General features: G+C 34.2%; 2 non-coding genes across 2 annotated transcripts; both read right to left on the reverse strand.

Moving 5' to 3' along the window:
• Window positions 1-1,809: 1,809 nt before the first annotated feature.
• Window positions 1,810-1,914, reverse strand: LOC116136457. Its single transcript, XR_004129035.1, has one exon. It is a non-coding gene; the product is annotated as a small nucleolar RNA snoR100 (small nucleolar RNA).
• A 96-nt stretch (window positions 1,915-2,010) lies between these two features.
• Window positions 2,011-2,145, reverse strand: LOC116136458. Its single transcript, XR_004129036.1, has one exon. It is a non-coding gene; the product is annotated as a small nucleolar RNA snoR100 (small nucleolar RNA).
• Window positions 2,146-7,164: the final 5,019 nt, after the last annotated feature.

Genomic DNA, 7,164 nt, shown 5'->3' on the forward strand with positions numbered 1-7,164 from the left:
GAGGACAATGGTTTGAGCCATTGAATTGTGTAATTGGTTTGTTGGCTTATTTTACATTTGAGGTTGGTAGTTGGAGCTATCGATTAGTGTGAATTAAGTTTGTTGACCTACCTAATCAACTCATTTTAGTTTGTTCGCTAAAGCGAAGGTTTGAAATGAGTTAGATGAGATCTCGGTTCATTAGGAAAGCCAACAGGGTTTCTCGGGTTAATAGTTAGAGCTATTAGCTTGAGGAAAATAATGAGAGACAATTATTTAATAAAATACCTTATTAAATAACAATAAACATTATAATAATATTTTTTTTTTTTTCATTTTGTAGATTCATTAAAATGAGCAATAGTAATCTATCACTTTGACCGATAATCGCGAAAGACAACAGGTTGGATGGATCTAATTTCTCGGACTTGTATCGAAATCTTTGGTTATCTCCGCCTCTTCCTCACATCTTCTTCTAGGACTAGTATCGAAATCTTTAGTTATCTCCGCCTACTCTTCCCATCTTCTTCTCGGACTGGTATCGAAATCTTCGGTTATCTACGCCTCCTTCTCCCATCTTCTTCTTTTTCCCTCCACACCTCCTCCCATTTTCTTGTTTTTCCGCCCACTACCGCCAACTTCGTCCCCCACTCTCATCAAAATCCCATCACCCCTTGGCTGCACTAGCTTGCCGTTCGCCAGTCCTCCTCGGCTATTTTCTAGCAATTTCTAACGACGGAAATTGCCCCCTACCCCATTTTTCGACTCCCCAATGCCTCATCCACCTTGACTTCCCTTTTCACCATCACCCTTCACCTTAAGTGTTGCACTCCGCCAACTTCTTTTTGACCCATCACTAAAAATCTTCATTGAGCCCCCCATTCGACTCATCAAAGAGCTCTCTCCAATAACCCCATGCTTTCTGTTCTCGATTTCTCACCTTTCAACGCCAATTGAAGCCCCCTCTTCCTAGGGTTTTTATTTTGTTTTTTGCTGTTGTATTTTGTATTTTGTTTTCTGTTTTTGTTTTTTCGTTTTTTACTAAAATAGTGTGATTTTAAGTGGTGGCTGTTGGATTTGGAATGGAGTAGATTGGTCAAGTGTGGTCGTGGTTTGGATAGATGTGTGGTCGTTTTGGGATGGGATTGTTTGAAATGGGCAATGGTGGTGGTTTGGAGTGGGGTGCTTTGGCTGACTATGGGGTTTGGGTTTGGAACGGGGTGCACTGGCCGACTGTGGGATCTGGAATGGGGTGTTTGGTCAACTATGATTAGATGTTTGGCAATTTTTTTAGCATATTAGCATAAATTGGTTTTGAATGGGCTGTGGTGGTGGTTTGGAATGTGGTGAAAGACAATTTGGTAATAGCATCCATAACATTCGCTAATTACTTCAAGGAAGGCCGAATACTTGAGATTTCGCTAAAGAGTGAGAATATGTTGTTTACTCGAATTAAAATGTAAATTAATCAATGGGCATTGGAGAATTGGAATTAAAGAAGCAACTACCTAATAATTGGGAATTTGGGATCACATTATTTGGTCAAAACTCAAAAGTCAAAATTAAAACAACCGAAACTGTACATTTTGATGTAAATAGATATATATTTTTTATTTTAAATTAATTACAATTAATTTTCATTTAATGCTATATTATTAATTGCGGAACGGGGGATTTCTCTCATACCCATCGCCGGTCCATGCCCTAAATTCCGGGGATTCCCCGCCCATTTGACGAGGGTCCCCGACGGGACGGGGCAAACACACGTCTGTAACTTGCTAAATCAAATGGATGAACCTGCTCTATATCTGTCTACAATAATAATCTTAGATATGTAGGTCGTAACCAGGCCCTTAAATCAGAAATCATTAATGGCAGACATGTAGACCCAATTGAAATTCAATTTGTGTGCACATTACCATGCTACCTTCATCTCAATTTCGTTCCAGAGCATCGGCTTATTGTACACACATTAACATCTAAAAATAAAATTAAAAAAAAGAAGGAAAAATTCCCCAGATCAAAACTGTTGTCTGTAGGTCATAACCAGGCCCCCAAAATCAAAGCCTCAAAGACAAAAATAAAGGCATCATCAGGGGCAGACATGCAAAGACCCATTTAATTAAAAAATTGATTTCTGTGTACACTACCATGCCACCTTCATCGTTTATAAAATCCAGAGCATCGGCTTATTGTACACAGAGTAGTATTATAAAAGAAATCAAACAAAAAGTGAACCAGATGCTTAAGAAAACGAAACCTGAGGAGAGAAGCAGAATAGTCTCCCAAGCAAAAGTGAAGCAACTGAGCGTTGCATCTTAACCTAACATTTATATATGGGGAAGAAACCTAATTTAGGGCAACTGTCTATGAGATCGAAAAGACTAATAAGCCCAAACTTCTTCATTTAATAACAAACTGTGTTGCTCTTTACTTTCTCTTTTGGGCTGAGATTAATAATTGGGCCGGATGGTCTTTAACCGTCTATTAAACATCTTAAAATTTTAAATTTTAAAAATTGAATTTCAAAGATATTTTAATCTATTCTTAAAATTATCATTTTTTTAATAATTCAATCTACCCTTCCTTTTAGCAATCAAATAAATAAGGGATTTCAAGAAAATTACATATTTCTTTTTTGTTTGTTTGAGTTTATTAGGGGAAAGAAAGAACTATTACATTAAATAAATTTGTGGTCTAAAAACAATTATGAAAACCCAATAGAAACAAAGAAAAAAAGGTCAAAATAACACTTTATTCATAGGATACCAAATAATTTATCATATGATTAATTTAACATAATTTACTCAAATAAAAAACAAGTTTTAGTGGTTTGAGCTAATTTGCAGATCGAGATAGGAAAATTGTAAGAATTCCCTGATAATTGTAGGAAATTTATATGACTTATATAGTAACTAAATTAGAAAAAAATTAAATACATAAAATTTAGTTATATAAATTGAAACTACATATAAATAGTTTTTTATATGAAAAATGTTATATAAAAATCTCATATATGTGGTATTATGCCACCACATAAACTCTTCATTTATACTTCAAAATGAGGAAGGGATCTTTGATGTGAACAAACCAACCAAGGATCTATGTATAAGGTGCTACATTATGAAAGATTAGAAAATGCCTCTAATACCCCAAAATTGCTACTAACATGCATAATATTATCATAACAGCGACTTTGACCCACTTTTGAAATCATCCGGTGGTTGAACTCTTCCTTCTAAAGCTTCAAAATCTTCAAATCCTGGCATTCACATTTTCTAGCCATTTGTAAGTTGTAACCTTGCCATAATAGCTTTCATATCTTGCACGTCATTATATCTGTTCATTCTTGCATTGTTTATGCATATACATAACATCAAGAAATGAATCTATCTTAATCTCATATGGTTGCCAGAACCGATAGTAGGCACAAGCACCCAAAGGTGTTAAGGAAATGGATGTAGATCAAATCAAGTGACTTGATCACTCTTATCTGATAGAAATTATTTTCATTCTTACCTGATTGGACTTGTCTGATAAAACTTATCATTATGCTTATCAAGTATTTGTATTAATCCGATATATCTAAAAAGCTTTTGCAATTGTGTATTATCTACATTTTTTTATATGATGGGAACCCCGGCACTATCACTCAACACAACCAAACAGAGCAAGGAAAACACAATTACAAATCAATGGACAAGAGAATTCAACTTAAGAACTGGAAGAACTATTGCTGAATTGTAAAAAAAGAAATGATAAATTGATCAATAACAAGAAAAGTTGATGACGAAGAATAAAAGATAGCCTAACAATTCGAGGAGCTAGTGACCTCCCATACTAAGTTCCACATAAATATTCTCTCCTTTATAGGTCATATGTCTATATATTTATACCTAGATAACATCACGCACATTCTATTGACATTGCCACGTGGCTAACAAACTTCTTGTAGATAGTAAATCTATAGTTAAATAACAGATTGATCTTGTAGGTGAGGCCACTGACGATTTGCTGAACCTACAAACATAAAGAAAGTAAGCGCAAGCTCACGGGAACGCGTGTGGTTTACCATAGGCACTTTGACATTCAGTCAGCGGGCTTTGAGAGGTAATTTAGTGAGGGCTATGGGAAGAAGGTTATCGGAATCTCAACTCATACTAGAACTACGGCGAAGGTCATAGATGGTATTGAATATTGAATGCCTAATGAGAGGCCAAACCTTTGTTTACATAGTGAACCATGAACTTTGAATCCTGTAGAACTCTAAGTTCATAATGGTAGAGTTTGAGTAAATAGGAAAATACTTGATTTACTTGTCTTTGTAGAAGTGGGAGTCCAATTCATGTAAGATTTAAGATTTTAAATGAATTAGGATGTAGATAGAAGAGGAAGTAGGTGAATCCCAATGTGTCTAGAACTTTGGGTTCTTTGGAGCAACTATGACCAATGGCCTAAGCCAATTGGTTGACAATGAGGCCCAATTTGGGGCAGACATTAGTAATTGGATGATCCAATCATGAGTACCTGGTGGCAATGGGTTGACCTGTAGTAGGATCTTAGTGTGAGCTCACCATAATTGAATCATGGCAGCAGACCTTGCAATGAATGTTTCGTGTTTGGACCCGATAAGACCCATTATATTTTTGGCCCATACACTTTCCCACTTGAAATGCCATACTAGTTAGCCCTTTTATACCTTTTGTCAATATGAGTCGGGTTCCTATCGAGGTATTCATTGGGATATTAACCATAACAATTTCTTAATTATAATACGGATTTAATATAAATTAAGAGGAGAATCAATACAACCTAACACGGAAGGAAAATGATTTGTTACGACTTGTGTAGTTTCGGTTTAAGAAAAACAACAAAAAAAAGGTTTCCAATTTTTGAATAACAGATTTTGGGCTTAAATTAAAAAAAAAAAAAATGACCATATGATTAAAATTTAAAAGAATTGTTAGGAATTTAATAGGCTGTGTAAAACTTTGAAAGTGGTTATGCCTTTTAATGTTTTTATCAAATACCTTTTAGTTTTCATATAAACTAGGAAACAAAGCTTTTCATTCTTTAATGTCAACTAAAATTACTATAAAATTTTATGAGATTATATCAAAGCACAATGAATGGCGCTCATATACAAATAAGTACACAACTAATGACTATATATAAATTGATGTGGCACTACTCATTTATTGATGATGTTATTCATTTATATTTATTGAATATTGATTGAGTTAACTTTAAAAAGTACGCAAACACTTACAATTTTTTTATACATATGATTTTGACAGTTCGTGATTAGTCAACTTGTAATGGGTCCTAATTACCTAATCACAAGCTATCATATCAAGAATATAAAAATAAATATGAAAAAGTTATAAAGGTAGTTTTATTGAACTTTTGTATACATTCATTCAATCATTTTATAATATACCATTTGTATAAAGAGTTGTAAATCTAATATTTTCATCGTGGATTTATTAATAGAAGACATAACCATAAATTTATTACTACTTAAAACTTAAAACTAATATAAAATGCAATAAAAAGAAGAGAATGGATCCATTAAGTATCTATTCAATCCCCAATTCTTCTAAGCTCCATGGCATAATCATAAATCTTATGAGGAGAGGCAGTGTCTTAGAATACATCCTTCTCCATGCACCTCTTTGCCCATGCAAAAGTTTGGGACATTCACCTTCAATACGATAATTGCCACGTGTCTCGTAGGTGTAAAACCACGCGGGAATGGAACTAATGCCACATCTACAAACCCAAACTCTCTCCTCCAAAGTATGGTTTGTCTCCAAGCTCTCCTTCCATGTTTCTGAAAAAACACTATCAACTCTTTCTTTGCTAACTCTTGATCTTTCCTTTTCCAGCCCAAATCCTCTTCCCAATGATGCTAAGGTGATCTTTTCATAACCCAAATTAGACATTGACATTTAGAAATTTTTATTCAGTGTCTGTAATAGAGCTAAAAGATAAAGTAAAGAACTTACATTTTTGTCATATAATCGGCACCCAAATTTTCTTGAGATCGGAGGTAAGGATGAGAAGGAGCAGATGAGAGCTGTGATGCCAACCTCGTCAATGTATTGAACAATCACAGGGATCCACAAATGGGTTTTCCATTATGAATTAGTACAGGAATTTCTTATAACTGGATTCATCTCTACCAGTAATGGACTCTTATCAAAAAGTTCTCTTCCCTGCTATCATATTTGATTCCCTTTTCAGCCAATGCAATTTTCACTCTCATTGCAAAAGAGCTTGGCCAAAATCCAACAAACCACTTCCTTCTCCATTGAATATTATTGTTGTTGTAATGAATTGGTAAAGAGACGATTAGGCTTAAATAACATTTCCTTTAATTGTATAGAACAAGTATGATGTCATTGCTTGTGCAACATTGCTTAAATTCTTCTTCTCTTTTTTACAAGGTTCGTATGCATATATGATTTTGCTTTGTACAACAACTAGCAATTTCCCATTTGACTCACTATTTTTTTAAACTTATCTTGTCAACTATCTCCCGATTTTTTCCTTTGCTTCTTTTTTTGGTGTTTTATTTTTTCTAATATAGGAGTATCAAGATTATTTAATGTAACCCTTGTTATTAAAGAACTTTTCCAACTTGTATATTCTCTTTTGAATGTCTTGAATAAATTCTTTAACACATTTTTCTAGCATGCGCTTATTACGAAGCATACATTTATTTTTGATGGAGTCATAAACTTATGATTGTAGGTAGCAATTGTTTCGCGGACTTTTTTATCGTTGAAAAGATGAGATTACCATGAGATAGCTTACTTTGAAAATTAATAGGGGAATGGTTATACTTATAGTTTAGTTTATATGGTGAGTATATATAATTAATATGTTTGATTGGAAGGAATAAATATTATCAGAGAGGTTTTTTACTGATTGCCCTTCCTTATTAATTTATTATTATATTTAGTAACATTTTTTTAACCTCCTATATTTGAGAATTTAGCTACAACACCCCAACAACAAAAGTTTAAAAATTAACACACACCCAGCCACCCAAGACGATTATCGATCGGTCGATAGTCGCCAGAATGGTGCACGCTAATAGATCTAGTCGACCATGTGCCGATTTGGCCGTTTATTTTCAGCTAGATCGAAGGTTGGAAACGGCTAGATGGCCTAGATCTA

The sequence above is a fragment of the Pistacia vera genome, unplaced genomic scaffold (assembly GCF_008641045.1).
Source record: "Pistacia vera cultivar Batoury unplaced genomic scaffold, PisVer_v2 Contig313, whole genome shotgun sequence".
NCBI lineage: Eukaryota > Viridiplantae > Streptophyta > Magnoliopsida > Sapindales > Anacardiaceae > Pistacia > Pistacia vera.